Source organism: Ochotona princeps, chromosome 23, assembly GCF_030435755.1.
Source record: "Ochotona princeps isolate mOchPri1 chromosome 23, mOchPri1.hap1, whole genome shotgun sequence".
NCBI lineage: Eukaryota > Metazoa > Chordata > Mammalia > Lagomorpha > Ochotonidae > Ochotona > Ochotona princeps.
In genome coordinates this window covers 684,874-700,729 of record NC_080854.1, presented here as the reverse complement: position 1 = coordinate 700,729, position 15,856 = coordinate 684,874, and the positions used below count along the sequence as shown (strand labels likewise).

The window sequence follows — 15,856 nt, the reverse complement described above, 5'->3', positions numbered from 1 at the left end:
CCTTGGTTAGGGGTTTTAGTAGGAAGTGGTGTTGGATTTTGTCAAAAGCTTTTTCTGCGTCTATTGATAATATCATGTGATTCTTGTTTTTCAGTTTTTGGATGTTGTGTATCACATTTATGGATTTCCGAATGTTGAACCACCCCTGCATTCCAGGGATGAATCCTACTTGATCCGGATGAATGATCTGTCGGATGATTTTTTTGAATTCTGTTGGCTAGGATTTTGTTGAGTATCTTAGCATCAATGTTCATCAGAGAGATAGGTCTGTAGTTTTCTTTCTCTGTAGGATCTCTGTCCGGTTTTGGGATTAAGGTAATGTTGGCTTCATAGAATGAGTTTGGAAGGGTCGCTTCCTTTTCTATTGTTTTGAAGAGTTTGTAGAGGATTGGAGTTAGTTCTGTTTGGAATGTTTTGTAGAATTCTGTAGTGAAGCCGTCTGGACCTGGGCTTTTCTTTGTTGGGAGGTCTTTAATCACTGATTCAATCTCTTCTTCAGTTATGGGCTTGTTCAGGTCGTTTGTTGCCTCTGGGCTAAGTTTTGGCAGGTTGTGTGAGTCTAAGAACTTTTCCATTTCTTGGTGATCCTCTGATTTGTTGGAGTATAGTGCTTTGTAGTAATTTCTAATTATGTTCTTAATGGTTGCAGTGTCTGTTGTTATGTTGCCTTTTTCATCTTTGATGCTGTCAATTCTTGCTTTCCCTTGTTTTTTCTTTGTCATTCGGGCCAGTGGGGTGTCTATTTTGTTTATTTTTTCAAAAAACCAACTTTTTGATTCATTGATTTTGTGTATAGTTTTTTTTTGTTTCTATCTGATTAATTTCCTCCCTTGTTTTGATGATTTCTTGCTTCCTGTTGTATGTGGGGCTCTTCTGCTGCCGGTTTTCCAATTCCTGGAGGTTTGTGCTTAGTTCCTGTATTTGACGCCTCTCTTGGGCCTTGACATGAGCTCTAATTGCGATGAGTTTACCCCGTAGCACTGCTTTGGCAGTGTCCCATAAGATTTGGAATGTTGTGTCAGAGTTTTCATTGGTTTCCAAAAATTTTTTGATCTCATCTTTAATTTCTTCCCTGACCCATTGTTCGTTTAATAGCATATTGTTTAGCCTCCAAGAATTTCTGTATTTCCTGGGGCATTTTGAATTGCTGATTTCCAATTTCATTCCATGGTGGTCTGAGAGGGTACATGGTATGATTCCTATCTTTTTGAAGTTACTTAGGTTTGCTTTGTGTCTTAACATGTGGTCGATCCTGGAGAAGGTGCCATGTACTGCTGAAAAAAATGTATAATCTGTGGCCTTAGGGTAAAATGTTCTATAAATGTCTACCAAGTCCAGTTGTTCTAATGTTTGTATGAGTTCTGTTGTTTCTTTGTTGAGTTTTTGTTTTGTTGATCTGTCTGTTGTTGTTAGTGGGGTGTTAAGATCACCCACTATTATTGTGTGTGCACATCAATGTCTCCTCTTAAGTCTATAAGTAATTGCTTGACGTAGCTAGGCGCGTTGGAATTTGGTGCATATATATTCACAATGGTAATTTCTTCCTGATGTATCAGTCCCCTCACCAATAAATAGCGACCTTCCCTGTCTTTTTTGATGTCTGTCAGCTTGAAGTCTATATCATCTGAAATTAGAATAGCTACCCGAGCCTTTTTTTCTCGTCCATTGGCATGAAATATCTGTTTCCATCCCTTTACTTTCAGTTTCTTAGAGGCTTTTCTGATTAGATGTGTCTCTTGTAGGCAACAGATTGATGGGTTCTGTTTCAGGATACAGTCTGTTAATCGGTGTCTTTTGATTGGTGAGTTTAGGCCATGTGTGTTTAGAGATAATATTGAGAGAAATTGATTTTGAGCTGCCATGAGTGTGTGTAAGTGTGCAAGTGTGTATTTGCGACTTTTAGAGTCTCTGCCTGGTTGACTGTCCTCTTATGAATATTAGTGGGTAGGTCTTCCCATTTGCCATCTTTGATTTTGGTTTTCATTTTTTTCTCTCTGGGTTTAGCACCTTCCTGAGGAGGTTGTCTAGGGCCAGTTTCGTGCTAGTGTATTCTTCTAGTTTCTCTTTGCTGTTGAAATATTTAATTTCATTCTCAAATACAAAGGAGAGTTTTGCCGGGTACATTATTCTCGGTTGGCAGTTGTTTTGTTTCAGGATTTGAAAGGTTTTACCCCACTCTCTTCTTGCCTGGAGTGTTTCTTCTGAGAGATCTGCTGTGATTCTGATATGCCTTCCTCTGAAAGTAATCTTGTCCTTTTTTCTTACTTGTCTTAGAAATGTTTCTTTGTATTCGCTTGAAGGCAGTTTGAGGACCACAGGTCTGGGTGAGGATCGCTTTGGGTCGACTCTATTGGGGGTTCTCTGACCTTCCTGGATTTGTGCTGGATTTATATTTCCGGTGTTCTGGAAGTTCTCCTGTATTATCTCATTGAACACCCGTTACAAGCCTATCTCCTTTTCCACTCCCTCTGGAAGGCCTCTTATTCTAATATTTGATTTTTTGAGGTTGTCTTTCATTTCCTGTATGGACCTATTGGCTTTCTCCAGATTTGTCCCCAACTGTTTGATGAACTGCTGCCTTTCATTCTGAATATCTTCCAATTCTGATATTCTGTCCTCTGCTGTGTTCATTCTGTTAGTTAGGCTTTCAATTTTGTGTTCTATATCGAGGATTCCCTTTTTGACTTGATTTATTTCTGCAATGATATGGTTTTTGAATACCTTGGACTCTTCCCAGCGCTTCTCGCTGTCTCTGATGAATCTCATCACTAGTTTCTTAAATTCCTTCTCTGGTAATTCCTCTATGTCATCATCTTGCATCTCATGTATTAAGATTAGTTTTTGGTTGTTTTGGGGGGAAATGCTTGATCTTTCTTCTGGGTCATTACCTTTTCTGATATTTCTCCTCATTGTGTTGTTGTTTCTTGCCATTTTGGGATTTTAGCCTCTGACTTGCTTGTCCGGAGCCGTTGCCCCGGTGCTGTAGCTTATAGGAAGTGTGACCCAGCAACTGCTATATGGAGTGTTGGCCTAAGTATAGCTAAGCACAGCAGGGGGTTCCAGCTGCTTGTTGTTCGGAGTTTGCGGACCACAGCCACGAGCTGGGTCAGGAGACTCTATGTCCCAGCCCTAGTGCCAGGCCTTCCCCCTGCAGCTCCCACTCAAAGTCGTTGCCTCACTGGAAGCCACACTGCTCCACGCCTCCGTCTGAGTTCGTTGACTCTGCTGAGCTGTGTTTTGCCTCTTGGGCTCAGAGCCTCTGGGCCACCTCAGGACACAGGTCTACAGAGTCGGTCCCACCTCTTGGGCTTGAGGCGAGAGCCGTGTGTAGCTGGGGCCTCTGCGCCCCCTCAGGCCACAGGTCCACAGAGTCTCTTCTTGCCTCTTGGGCTCAAGGTGGATGCTGGGGCCTTGGCCACGTGTAGTAGGGGCCTCTGCGCCACCTCAGGCCACAGGTCTAGAGAGCCGGTCCCGCCTCTTGGGCTCGGGGTGGGAGCCGTGTGTGGCTAGGGCCTCTGCTCCACCTCAGGCTACAGGTCCGCTGGGAGAACTTGCCCAGCAGTCCTGCAGAACCGGCTTTGCTTCGGGGTCTCCTGCTGAGCTGAGCACAGCAGGGGATCTATTCAAGTTCACAGTCCTGACCTGCCCCCTTTACAAGGCTGTTCTTTCTCTCTCTCTCTTTTTTTTTTTTTTTTTTGCACTTTCTCAAAGGTGTTCTGCCTTTGGGAGCAGAGCCGTGGGAGTCATGCAGCTGTGCTCCCACCAGCCTGCACCTCTGTCCAGGGAGGCTATGCCGAGTGTTGCCCCGCTCCTAATGCTCAGGCTGAGCTCAGCAGCAGTTTCCACTGGAGACTTTTGCAGTTAGTCAACCTTTCGGAGCCGAGTTGGGGATTACTGTAACCCAGACCCAGAGCGCAGCTCCAGTCTCCTCTGCACTCTCTCAAAGTTGCTGACCTACTGGGAGGCAGGTTTCTGGGCAACCCCCCCTGCTTATCTTCGTGGGATGATTCCCCCTTTGTTCAATCCAGTAGCCTCCTTTAGGGTCTCCTGCACTCCAGTGGTCTGTGCCCCTGTGGGTGTGGACGCCTGTCCTTCCAACCGCCTTTGTCCTCCCAGGAACGGCTGAGATTCCGCTGCCTTCCCCCTGGCTGGAATTGCTACTCACCAAAATTCTCACGGCGTGCTGTTCCCTCTTTTTCCTTTTTATCGTTGTCTCTCCATGCTGTGTAGAGCTTCTTACTTCAGCGAACTCCAGTGACCTTCCTACACCTATCCCCTCATTTCTTTATCTCCTGGTTTGTTTCTCTGCTGGATCAGTTCCCCTCTGTCCCCACACTGCCCTACACCAGCTCCCTATGGTCGGCCATCTTCCTCACTCTGCATATGAGGTTGTAGTTGAGTATTCTTATTCTGTGTCCTATTTGACAGAGATTATGGAAAAAATTGTCTTGCATGGTCCAGATGTCTGGTATACCACCCAAAGGGATTGGCTGGAAGCCTTGTCTCATTACCTGTAGCTGAATGCCCTGTTCTCTGTTACAGACAAGCATGTGTATTCAAAATACATATTCCAAAGGGAAAATAAGAATGTGAAAGATATGGTATTAATGAGAAATGACAAACACGATTTCCATGACCCAATATTTTAGACCAGACAGTCCTACTCTGTTCAGTCTGGTCCTGGATTTGCCTGGTCTCATCTAAGAAGCAGTGAATTTTTTTTTATGCCTAGACAGTTTAACTCTAAACCAACATTCTGCATGAGGTCTGCTGTTTCCCTTCCCTCCCCCACCTTTTGGACAGTAGTTAGCATGCCTACAGTATGCTTTTTTGAAAGACCAGGTTTAGAAATCCCATTGTGCTTGTGCTATTGATGATAGCCTTCCACTTGGTGAAAGTTGTGCTTTGCTTTGTTTTTCCAATTGAAGAGTCCCTGTTTGTTAAAGAAATGCATGAAAACTCACGAGGTTGTTGGTTCAGGTATTTTCTGTAGCTAATCTCTGTTCCCCCAAAGTGAAGATGATTCCTAAATAGTTAACTTTCTGCTACCTCATTGAACCTTTTCCTTATATATCATGAGGCCACATTCTGTTAGAAAGTTGAGGGCGCTTGTCAAAAGACCAAAATTCACTCTTAGTGGGTTATCAGGCTAGATCTTCACTTTGCTCCTCTCCTCCTAAGACTTTATGTCTTTGGCTAGGTCCTGTCCAAATGGGGGGGGGGAGTGGGGTGGTATATAGAAATCTTAGCAGCAGCCTTGTCCAGGTTAGCTGTTGCTTGGGACAGTTCCATATCCAGTGACCTAGTTTTTAGCACAGTTGATAGAGTCTTTCAGAAACAGCTACAATCATGGCTGCTGTGTTGTCACTGCCTGGGCCTTCCACATCTGAGTCAGAATGGCCTCGTAGGACACTTCTGAGAGCAGATCACCATGGAATGCAGCTACCAACTGCTCCTGCTACCTATCCTTATGATGTTCCTTTTGACTTGTTCACTTTGGTTTTTTTTCCCCCCATTTATCTATTAAACTGGGCCAAGGTGACTAACAGCCCAGCAAGGAGGGGGCTTGTGGCTTGTACCTGGGACTAGAACTGTGCTGTGTGGGCTGGCTGGGTTCCCTCAAAGGGGCCCAAGGTTGGAAACACACAGACCAAGATAATTGCCTGGCCTGGTGTGGCAGGGTTCTGTGGTTGGACCTGTGTCATGTGGGACTAGGCACAAATTAGATGGATCCATTAGCTGAGATTTCCAAATCTACTACTTGCAAGACCTATACCTATAATCACCTGAAGAAGAGATGAAACCACAGTCTTTCACAGTTATAAAGAATGATTACATACGTTCTCTTTGATATAAGGCAATCTTCATGTGAAATACAAGATCAATAAATATATAGGTAAACATGTATGTACATATAGTCATCTAGAGGAACTATATAATATAAACTATCACACCTAAATGTGAAGATACAATGCAGTGTGCATCTCTACTCCCAATTCAAAAATGAACTCACAGTGAAACTGTTCAATATATCTTGACAACAGCATGCTGGACCCTATTGCATTGTCCATACGTATTATGCCAGTATTCATTTAAATACCAGAATGATGGACTTCTGACTATTTATCAAGGACTTATACTACTGTAATAATACAAGGGAACTCAGTGAGGGGCAGAGATCTGAAGAAGAGAGGAGAAATCCCAGAGCCTAAGGAAGTATACCAAAAAATAAATAAATTATAAAAAAAGAGAAAACCCAATTTTGTATAACACATAAAAAAGAATAATGCTCCGAAATCTCTGAGGGGGAGTTAAATAGGTCAGTCAAGTAGCAAGATCAGTCAGGAAACAGCAGCCCTTCTTCTGGCCTATGTAACAGCCCTTTACCCTGCTGCATCCCCTTCAACTGTGTGTGGTATGTAACCACTGCCCTTCCCAGATTACAAGAAGTCAGGCAACCAAGAGGGACACCCTCTGTCTCCCCATGGACACAATGTGTCTCCCAACTTTCCCCTCACTGCCTACTCTAGCCCTGAATGTGTGTCCCTGACGTCCTTTTAAATAGACTTTATGGAACAGGAGAGTATTGTGACCTGCTTTGTGATGCATACAAATTAATAGACAAGTAGAAAATTAGGTAGCCTTTCTCATTTGGTCTTCCCATTTAGTATGTTACTACAGCTATGTGGTAAGTCTTATTTTCAGTGTTACACCAGTATTATATTCTCCAGATGAATCTTATTCAATCATCATATATTCTATTTGAACACATTCTTGAAATCGGTTTTTATTTTTGGTGATTTTGGCTTCCACGTACATGGTGAGTATTGGTCTTTGCTTTTCTCTTAAAAAGAGAAAAATATTTAAACTTGGAATTAAGAAAATCCTGACCTCATAAAATCAGTGTGAAACTATTCTTTAAATTTTCTGATGGAGATTTATAGAATTGTTAATATTTTACTAATATGTAGCATAGTAATACTTTACATAATGACAAATATAATGATATTAAAAATTGTTAGTATTAGGAGAATCATATGGAATTGTCACTTTTAATTTTTTTCATTTATTTATTTTCATTTTTAAGTTTCATAGGCTCTGGGATTCCCCCAACCCCTCCCTGTATCACCCCATGGTGGATTCCTCTACCTTGTTGCAGTATTACAGTTCAAATCTAGTCATAATTCCTTCATTTCAAGCATGTACCATGCATAGAGTCCAGCATCTTATTGTTCAGATCAATTCAACAGTTTCTTGGGGAGACCATATCTGGTCTGAAAGTAGAGCTGGCAGAATATCATCCCGACCAATTAAAAGCCACAACATAACGTCAACAGCAGTTCACAACAGTATGAAGTTAACTGACATGGTATTGAGTGACCAATATGTTAGAAAATGCAAGCTCTTAGCCACATCCTATGTCTACTCATTGACACTTCAATTTTAGTTTATACACAGAACCGGCTGCTGTACACCTTAAAATGGCTATAGGGTACTATTCAGCTGTCTCGTGTGTATTTTCAATTTTATATTTAACAGTTTCTAGTGTTGAAGCATAATTTTTACTGAACTTGGCAAATATTGGGATAGTCAAAACCGGCATATAACTCTAACAAGGTATATGTCAACAGTTGAGGTACAGAACAGTTTTAGGAGGGGTGTGCAGAGAAATCTTCAATACCTTAGTGAAGAGTAACTAATCTTTGTGTCCCACCTAGTAAGGTATATGTGAGTCCAAATTGATCATTTCTTGTCTAGTTCTAAGCTTTCCTTATTGGTCTCTATCTATCTACTCTTGAGGGTTTTTTTTGGGGGGGTAAGGGGGTGGCTCCAGAGTGACCCTGATGGTCATTGCAAGAGAGGGTGGGGATCCAAAGTTAGAACTAAGTAAGGACCAGAGAAAGCTACCCTCAGACATTTCACAATGGGTACAATCTTTTTTTTTTTTTTTTGATTCTGTGTTGACTTCTATCATGGCTTAGTCTCTCATTTCAATAAATAGACTAATTATGTATTTGATAAGCAAAATGACAAAAAGGAAGAGAGAGATTTCCGTCCTCTGGTTTACTCCCTAAATGCTCAGCCATTACAATGGCTGAGGCTGGATCACCTAAGACAGCTAAGACCACAAAAATATTATTCAGGGCTCCAAGCTGGATTACAGAAAATTAAGCCTCCTATGTGCAAAGCAGGGAGCTGGTTCTACACAGAACAGTACGTGAGACTGAATCCAAGTCAGCCAACATGTGATGAGGGTGACCCAAGTAGCAGATAGCCCTTTCTGCCACAATGCCTGATTCTCAATACTTGCTTCAAGTATCAATAGTCCTATTAATTAAAATAATTTTTTTCAAATTGAGAACTTAGAAATGCAATATGTAAAACACATACTATCAAAAAAACACATCCTAAATACAGATAACTTATACAGGTGAGTAAAGATGGATGTACTATTAATATACCCAGTAAACAAAACCTGGAGTTATCATCTATACATTATAATACCAATGGTTTAGACAGAAGTATATGTATATCTGAAAAAATGTATACTTTACTGAAAGTGGCTTAGAATAAATGCAAAATGGTGGAAAGAAAAAGATCGTGCCCAACCCCTAGTATTGGCTAAAATAAGTCCTGCACTCCCAACTCTCCAAGCTTGGAATATGATCATTTGGATCACAGCCAGATATGATTGAGGCTAAATTCTCTGAATGCCTGTGGATGCCTCAAGAGAAATTTAACTAAAATATTCCTTGTTAACGCTCTCCACACAATAAGTGTTATTCCTGTTTTGGGGGTGGGAGAAACACTTACCCATAAAAAGAGCATATGGCTTAAGCAGTGTTTAGAGTGTTTTGGTAGCTAAGGTATGGATGACTGGCTGAGAAAATGTGTTATATATATAATGCAAAATAACTCTTGGCTACAAAACTAATTAAATCTTGTCTTTTTCAATGAAATAGATGCATTTCTAGAAACCAATATGCTTAATGAAATAATCCAGTCCCTGAAAGATAAACAAATGCTTGTCCTGACTTCTTGTAATTAACACACAGAGCATAAAAATGCAATCTATCTGAGAGATTTTATTCTTATTTTCAGCCTTTGTTTATACTCTTGAGGAATTGTAGGTTTTCCTCTACTTGCTATGTGGTGAAATCTTTATCTACTAGAGTAATAAATCTGTGATTGTGAAGTGATATGAAAATATTTCATGGTGAAAATTTTTAAAAAGGAAGAGTCGGGAAGGTGGAGAGTTGGCAGGGAAAGTGGGCAGGAGGAAAGACTGAGAAGGAAGTACCACTTTGCTCCCAGAACTGTATAGTAAAATACAGGAAATTTGTTTATTAAATAAAATAATTTCTAAAATATTTAGAAATGGAATGCAGGTATCATCATGAAAGCCTGTGGCCACTGACAGTTTAGGAAATCAAAGATGGATTTTTAAAGAAATGCCTAAAGTTTAACTAAGAATTATCCCAGGAGTGTTGAGAAATGTACTGCTTTCACACACACTGCCTGGATCATAAGATGCATACAAGTAAGAGGCAGCATGGTGTCAGAATTAGGAGTATACATTCTAAAAATAGGCAAGTAAGTTCAAATCCTACTTCCTAACTGAGGTGCAGACAGATTACTTCAACTCAACTTCTTCCTTGGTAAAATGTGCAAGATAGTATCTCTGTCTGGCATTGTTACAGCAACAAAGTCCAATATTCTAGTGCAACCAGTCCTAGCACACAGCTAAAGCTGAACAATGAGGATTCACCTTTAGGGCTTTAGATTTTTTAAATACATAGAATTTGCATTTCTTAAATCCCTGAGACATTTCACAAATTTTAATATGCCAGTTTTTCTTTTAAAATAAATGTTAAATAAGCAAGAGTAAATAGATAGAATATGGTCTTAAAAATTTAACACAGATGATGAGGTTGAATACAATCGGATAAAGATATAAATAAAGTTAACAATGTGATGAACAAACATATATCTGCAATTTAACAGGCTGAAACTGGGGATTGGGTGCTAACTTTGTTCTGAGACACATGAGACCTTTGATCCTCAGGCTCCACAGAAGAATCCTAATCAGGTTCCTGTGTATTCAGATTCTTTCAATGCTGGAATCACTGCTCTCCATATACAGAATGGAGGCACATGACGCTGGAAGGAATTAGGAGACATGGCGGAAAGGAGGACCCAAAGCAATGACTGTTGATGAAGACATGACAGGGGAAGGATGGATCAAAAGGGAAAGCTGGAAAGGGGGAGAAGCTCATGAAGCATGACCTCATGAATGTCTGATCTTTTACACTGGGGCTCATGGTGTTTCTCATCCATTTCCTCAGGCCTTAGTGTTTGATTTTACTTGTTTCTAGAAAAATAAACCCATTCTGATTATGGAATACTGGGTCGGCTGGTACAAGAAATGGGGAGATAAGCAGTCTCTTCCAAGGAAGAAAGGTAAGAGTTTGCTGATGCTCTACTCCATGTAGAGATGCCTCCGAGTCACAGATTATGCACACACACAAGTCTCCACTAAATAATTCACTCATTCAATCAGAAATCATTATTGATCTCCTGTTAATTGCAAGCACCCAGTCCCTAAAGATATGCCTGGTGAATATACAGTATATCACACCTGTCCTGCACTTAGCTTATAACTTAGTGGGGCTAGCAGATCATTAAAATGCAAAACAATCAATAATATATGGTTTCACATTATGCAGCTTTTTGAATTACTAATCCAGTGTAGTTATGGCAAAGTTAAAAAAGAAATCTGCACAAAGCAAAATGGAAGTTTGTCTTAGACAGTCACATCTCCAAAGAAGATGATGGAATAGCACGCACTTAAACCAAAGACAAATGTGAGGAATATCCCAGTAAAATAACAACAGATGACTAAATCAATAAACAACCCATTGCTAAAAATGACAGAACAAAATCACCACCTGTTTGTTTTAACCCTAAATGTATATGGCTTAAATTCATCAATCAAACAGAAAGAGTAGTAGACTGAACTAAAAAAGCAAAATCCATCTATTTTTTTTTACCTATAGGAGACACATTTCAACAACAAAAATCCGCAGAAACTATCTCATGAATTTGTTTGTTTTGTTTGTTTCATATCTTCAAAACACTTTCTTCTGATTAAATTCTTCACTGACTCATAGATCATACAGCAGCATCATTTTCTTCAAGAGGGTTCTTAATTTTCATTTCTTCAGCGACACATTAGTCATTCAGTAGCATGTTATTTAACTTCGTGGTGTTGTTAATTTCTTTTCTTTTTCTTTCTGATTTTGTTTTGTGTTTTTCATTTAGGGGATATATATAGTAATTGTGTAATGGAGACGGTCATATCCAAATGTGAGGATAAAATGCACGATGTGTATCTAATTCCAGATAAAAAAAATGGACTCCCAATGAAACCGTTTACTATATCTAGACAATAGGATGCTGGACTCTGCCATTGTCTATGCCTACAAAGATGGGCATATGACAATGTATGAAGAATTATACTTTAGTAATAATATAGGGGAATATAGATCCCCAAGGGATCTTGGGAAGGGGATAAGGGAAATCCTAGTGTCTATGGAATGGTATCATAAAATGATAATAATAATAATAATAGAATTAGATGGGAAAAAAAGACAGGACTCTTCCTTCATGATTTAGATTGGGATAACCAGAGAAATCAGTCTGAAATAGTGATTATTCCTGAGTTGTTAAACATTTGTACCATATTTGCTTCTTATAGCTATTTAAAAATGAATTTATTTCCAGGAAATACTTTTTCTCTCATAGTAATCATGTGCTAACATACACAAGCATGTATGTATGTGTGTGTAATTTTTACTGATATAAAATATATGTATCATACAACTTAAACAATACTAAAATATAAAAATATTCTTTATTAAAGAAAGACACCTTCCACTAATTTCCAGTTTGCTCTGTATTCTTGCCTTCTGCCTCCACAGAGGTTGAGAGAACTGTCAGAATTCCTCAAGCTTGAGTTGTCCTTCAATGCATACATGTTCCATGGTGGGACCAACTTTGGCTTCATGAATGGAGCTGCATATGTTGATGATAAGCACAGGGGTGTCATTACTAGCTATGGCAAGTGTTTGCTGGTGTTGTTGCCTCCACACACTGATGGGGTGGAATTTCTTAAAGAATGTCCTACTAATGTTCTAGGGTCTTGTAGCTTTAGCCTATGATCTATTGAGAATTTTCAAGTCTGCCTTCCTGGTTTTTGTGATGGTTAACTATGTCCCCCCAGTCTGTCATTGTAGTGCAAAAGGCTGCTCTGGATTTATAGCTCTGCCTTACTCATCTTACTCACAACTTACCTTTGTTCTCTTAAAAAGTTATGAAAGATGAGAGAGGATGGGAAAATGGGTTGGAGGGATGGTATGATGGGAGTATCGTTGTGCTCCCTAATCTGTAATTTTGATATACATGAACTTGCTTTTCTAATGTAAATAGAATAACTTAAAAAAGAAAAGAGAAGGCACAAATAATGGTGGTTATTAGGTGTAGATATCAGAGTCAGGAATTTCAGATTCAAGGATCAAAAGAATAAGAAGGTAAATTGGAGGGGCGGTCCCAATGTCATGACATGGTCAGTTCCCCAGGAAGGTGGGAGTGTTTGTAGGCTGTCATTAGGTGCCTAGCTTCAGCCTGTTATGGAACATTCTGCAGATAGGAGTATATGCCTCTCCTTTTGTCCCTTCTCGTGGTTTGAGACATGTTGTGTAGAGGTTACATGGCATATGACAGAACCCTGGGTGTCTTACAGACTATGATGCTGTGCTGACAGAGGCTGGAGACTTCACAGAGAAATATTTCATCCTTCAAGAACTCCTTGGATCTGTCTCAGGTACCTCAGCAACCACCACTTGGAGGTTGATTTTCCTCATGTGGCATTTTGTGGAACGGAGAAAGGGAAGAGTTTAATGATGCTCTAGAGAACTAGGCAACCTAGTTAAGTTGACCATGGTTTCCCACATCATAACTGCAGTTTTTGCAGGAGCAAGTCCTAGTCCTCGCATCTTATTTGTTTCAATGAAACATGGAAATAAAAACTTGTCTTGTGGGTGAAGATTACACAAGCTTTCCTTTGTAAAGCTCTCAGTGCCATGTGTGACAGGGTAAACCCTTTACAGTACAAAACACACTCTACTTAATTTTAATTATTTAAATATATTTAACCATGTAGTAGCAGCTAGAAACTAAGTAAGGTAAGTATGACATTGATTAAAAAAAAAAACAAAAACACGTGAGCCAGACTTCTTCCTCCCAGAGATCACTCACTCTAACAGGTTAATGTTTTGTCACAGAGGACTTTATAATCTGCCTGATGTGTGTAGGTTATAAACAGCTGGACAGTTGTCAGTTATTGTCTGTAGACCATCATTGTTGGAGGACCGCATACACATTTCAGGATATTGTTCATGTCATTTGTTGTCTTTGGGATATAACAGGTCACAGATGGGTGGGAAGTCTTGGAGAAGATGTGTTTGTTTCAGACACCTCTCATCCTGCGACCCATTTTCATTGCAGAAACTCCACTGGCCCCACTACCTAAGAATAAGCCTAAGACTGTGTATCCTTCTGTGACAGTATTGTACTGCTTACCCCTGTGGGAAACCCTCCCATTCTTAAATGCTGTGAGTAAATGTTTCACCATTGGAGAGAAGGGAAAGAAGGATTTACTACATTGATTGGGGATTCAATCAGGAAACTTTGTTTTAAAAACATGAAAACTGATCCTCTGCAGTTTGTCCAAGATTGGAAATGTGCACAGGAGCCACCAGCTCCTTCCATGTGGATGGTGAAGCGGTTTGAGCTTGAAGCACAAATGTGTGGGAAGAGGGATATCTGGGGAGTGGAAAATCTTGTTTTTTATCTCAGGTGAATCTGTTTAGTGCATTCTGTTTTTTGCACTGCATAATCCATGTAAGAAAAGCCCTGTGTTTCCCATTTCTGAATCCATGATACTGAGCCGTTGTCTTCACTGACAGCCTCTCAGGCCAAGTCAGTGAACTGTGGATTTCTGCTCTCCTTTTCAAATTAGACTACATGTTTCCCCTGAAAAAATGAGAGCTTTTTGAAAAAAAAAAATCTCTTGTGTTTAGATGGTGTTCAGCTCCACCGACACTATCTTGCTGAAAATGTGCTGATTGTTATAGTTAAGATGCTAAATGAGTATTTGTTTTTTGATAGTAATTACTTTAGAATGCAATTATCTTACTATTTTGATCAATTCTGATAATTATTTGTGATTGTTCCCTGTTCACTGAGCACCCACCATCTGCTGACTCACCTTATCAGAGAGAATATGAAACACAAGTGCATTATCACATAGCATCAGTTCTATTATTTTTTATTCAGAGCACCCTTGGGGACAAGTATATGGTAAAACAAGACAAAACAAAATGACAGAAGTCTTTGGATGAAGACTTCAGGCTTCTCATCATTCTGGCTCTTGCCGTGTCTCCTGCACAGCCGGTCAAATCAAAGATCCCAGTCAGTATGGAGAATCTTCCTATAAACAATGGAAGCAGACAGTCCTATGGATTCATCCTCTACGAGACTCCCGTCTGCACTGTAGGCCATCTGTATGTTCATGTTGAAGATACAGCACAGGTGGGTATTTCTGAGTTGCTCTGGTTGGTCAGGCTAAGGTTTGGCACACCTCTATCAGTGCAGGAAGGTATTTAGTTACTGGTCCACTTTACCACCATCTGATGATATTGACAGCATCTGACATGCAGGGGACATTGGGAATACACAGAGAAATCCTTTTTTTTCCTGAACAAACTAAATTCTGTTGCAACCCAATAACATTCAGGCATCTGTGATCTCCCTCATAAAAACCTCCTTTTGTCTAAATAATAACCATTCTCCTCCCTTTCTGCACGTGAACCTGTAAGTATGACACTGACATTTGTTTTTCAGGTGTTTCTGAATTATACATTAATAGGATTTCTAGATAAGAATAACCAGCAGGTGAACATTTCTCAGTCCACGGTATGTAATTACAGAGCCAGGAAATGCTCTCCTCAAATGCCAATGTGCCTGGGTACTCACACAGATTTTCACATCTGTTTTGACTACCCTTGGTGTCTCTCCTGCCTTGGGACCTTAACTGGAAGAGTGAAGGGCTACAAGCCTAAGGCATCTACCAGGCCCTGGTTCATGAGGACCTATGTAGGTGTTTAAACACAAATCACATTTCTCTGTTATGCCCTGAGTCAGTCATCAATCCCTGTTTGGATCTCTGATCAAAGGCAAGTCTTAGCCTGTCTTTCCTAATGTGAGCAGCAGAGCAGAAAGGAAAGACTGAGCAGCGAGGAACACAATGGTGGCCTTATGAGAAAGGGTATACTTTGGGGTTCTGTGAACTTTTCTTTCATTTGCTTATCCTTTTATCTATGACTTGGGGAAAAGTATGATTCATAAAGCTTTGCTTGGTGGTGTAGTCTCAATAAACTTTTTTTTCTGAGCAGGACTGTCAGATTTTGAGGATTCTGGTGGAGAATGAAGATCGAATCAATTTCTCATGGAAAATGCAGGAAGAAAATAAAGGTGGGCTCTGGTCTTGAGAAGCAGGCTTTAGCTTCTCTTCAATTGCTTCAACGCAGTATTGGGCTACATTAAATTTGAGAAGAAGAATTTGACTCCACAGAAAGGAGATACCGACACCTTAGAATGCAGGTGTCTTCTCGTTGCCCTGGATTGCGTACTTCTTCAGGGCAGGCGAGTGAAGCTGCTATTAAGTGCTGGCTTGTCCTAAGTCCCAATCTCTTTTTGGGATTCATAGGCAATGTCTCATACTAAATTGTGAGCT

At 40.2% G+C, this 15,856-nt stretch overlaps 1 pseudogene; it reads left to right on the top strand.

Moving 5' to 3' along the window:
* The window catches only part of LOC131483071 (beta-galactosidase-1-like protein 3), a 92,375-nt pseudogene that overhangs the window by 30,380 nt on the left and 46,139 nt on the right, over positions 1-15,856 (top strand).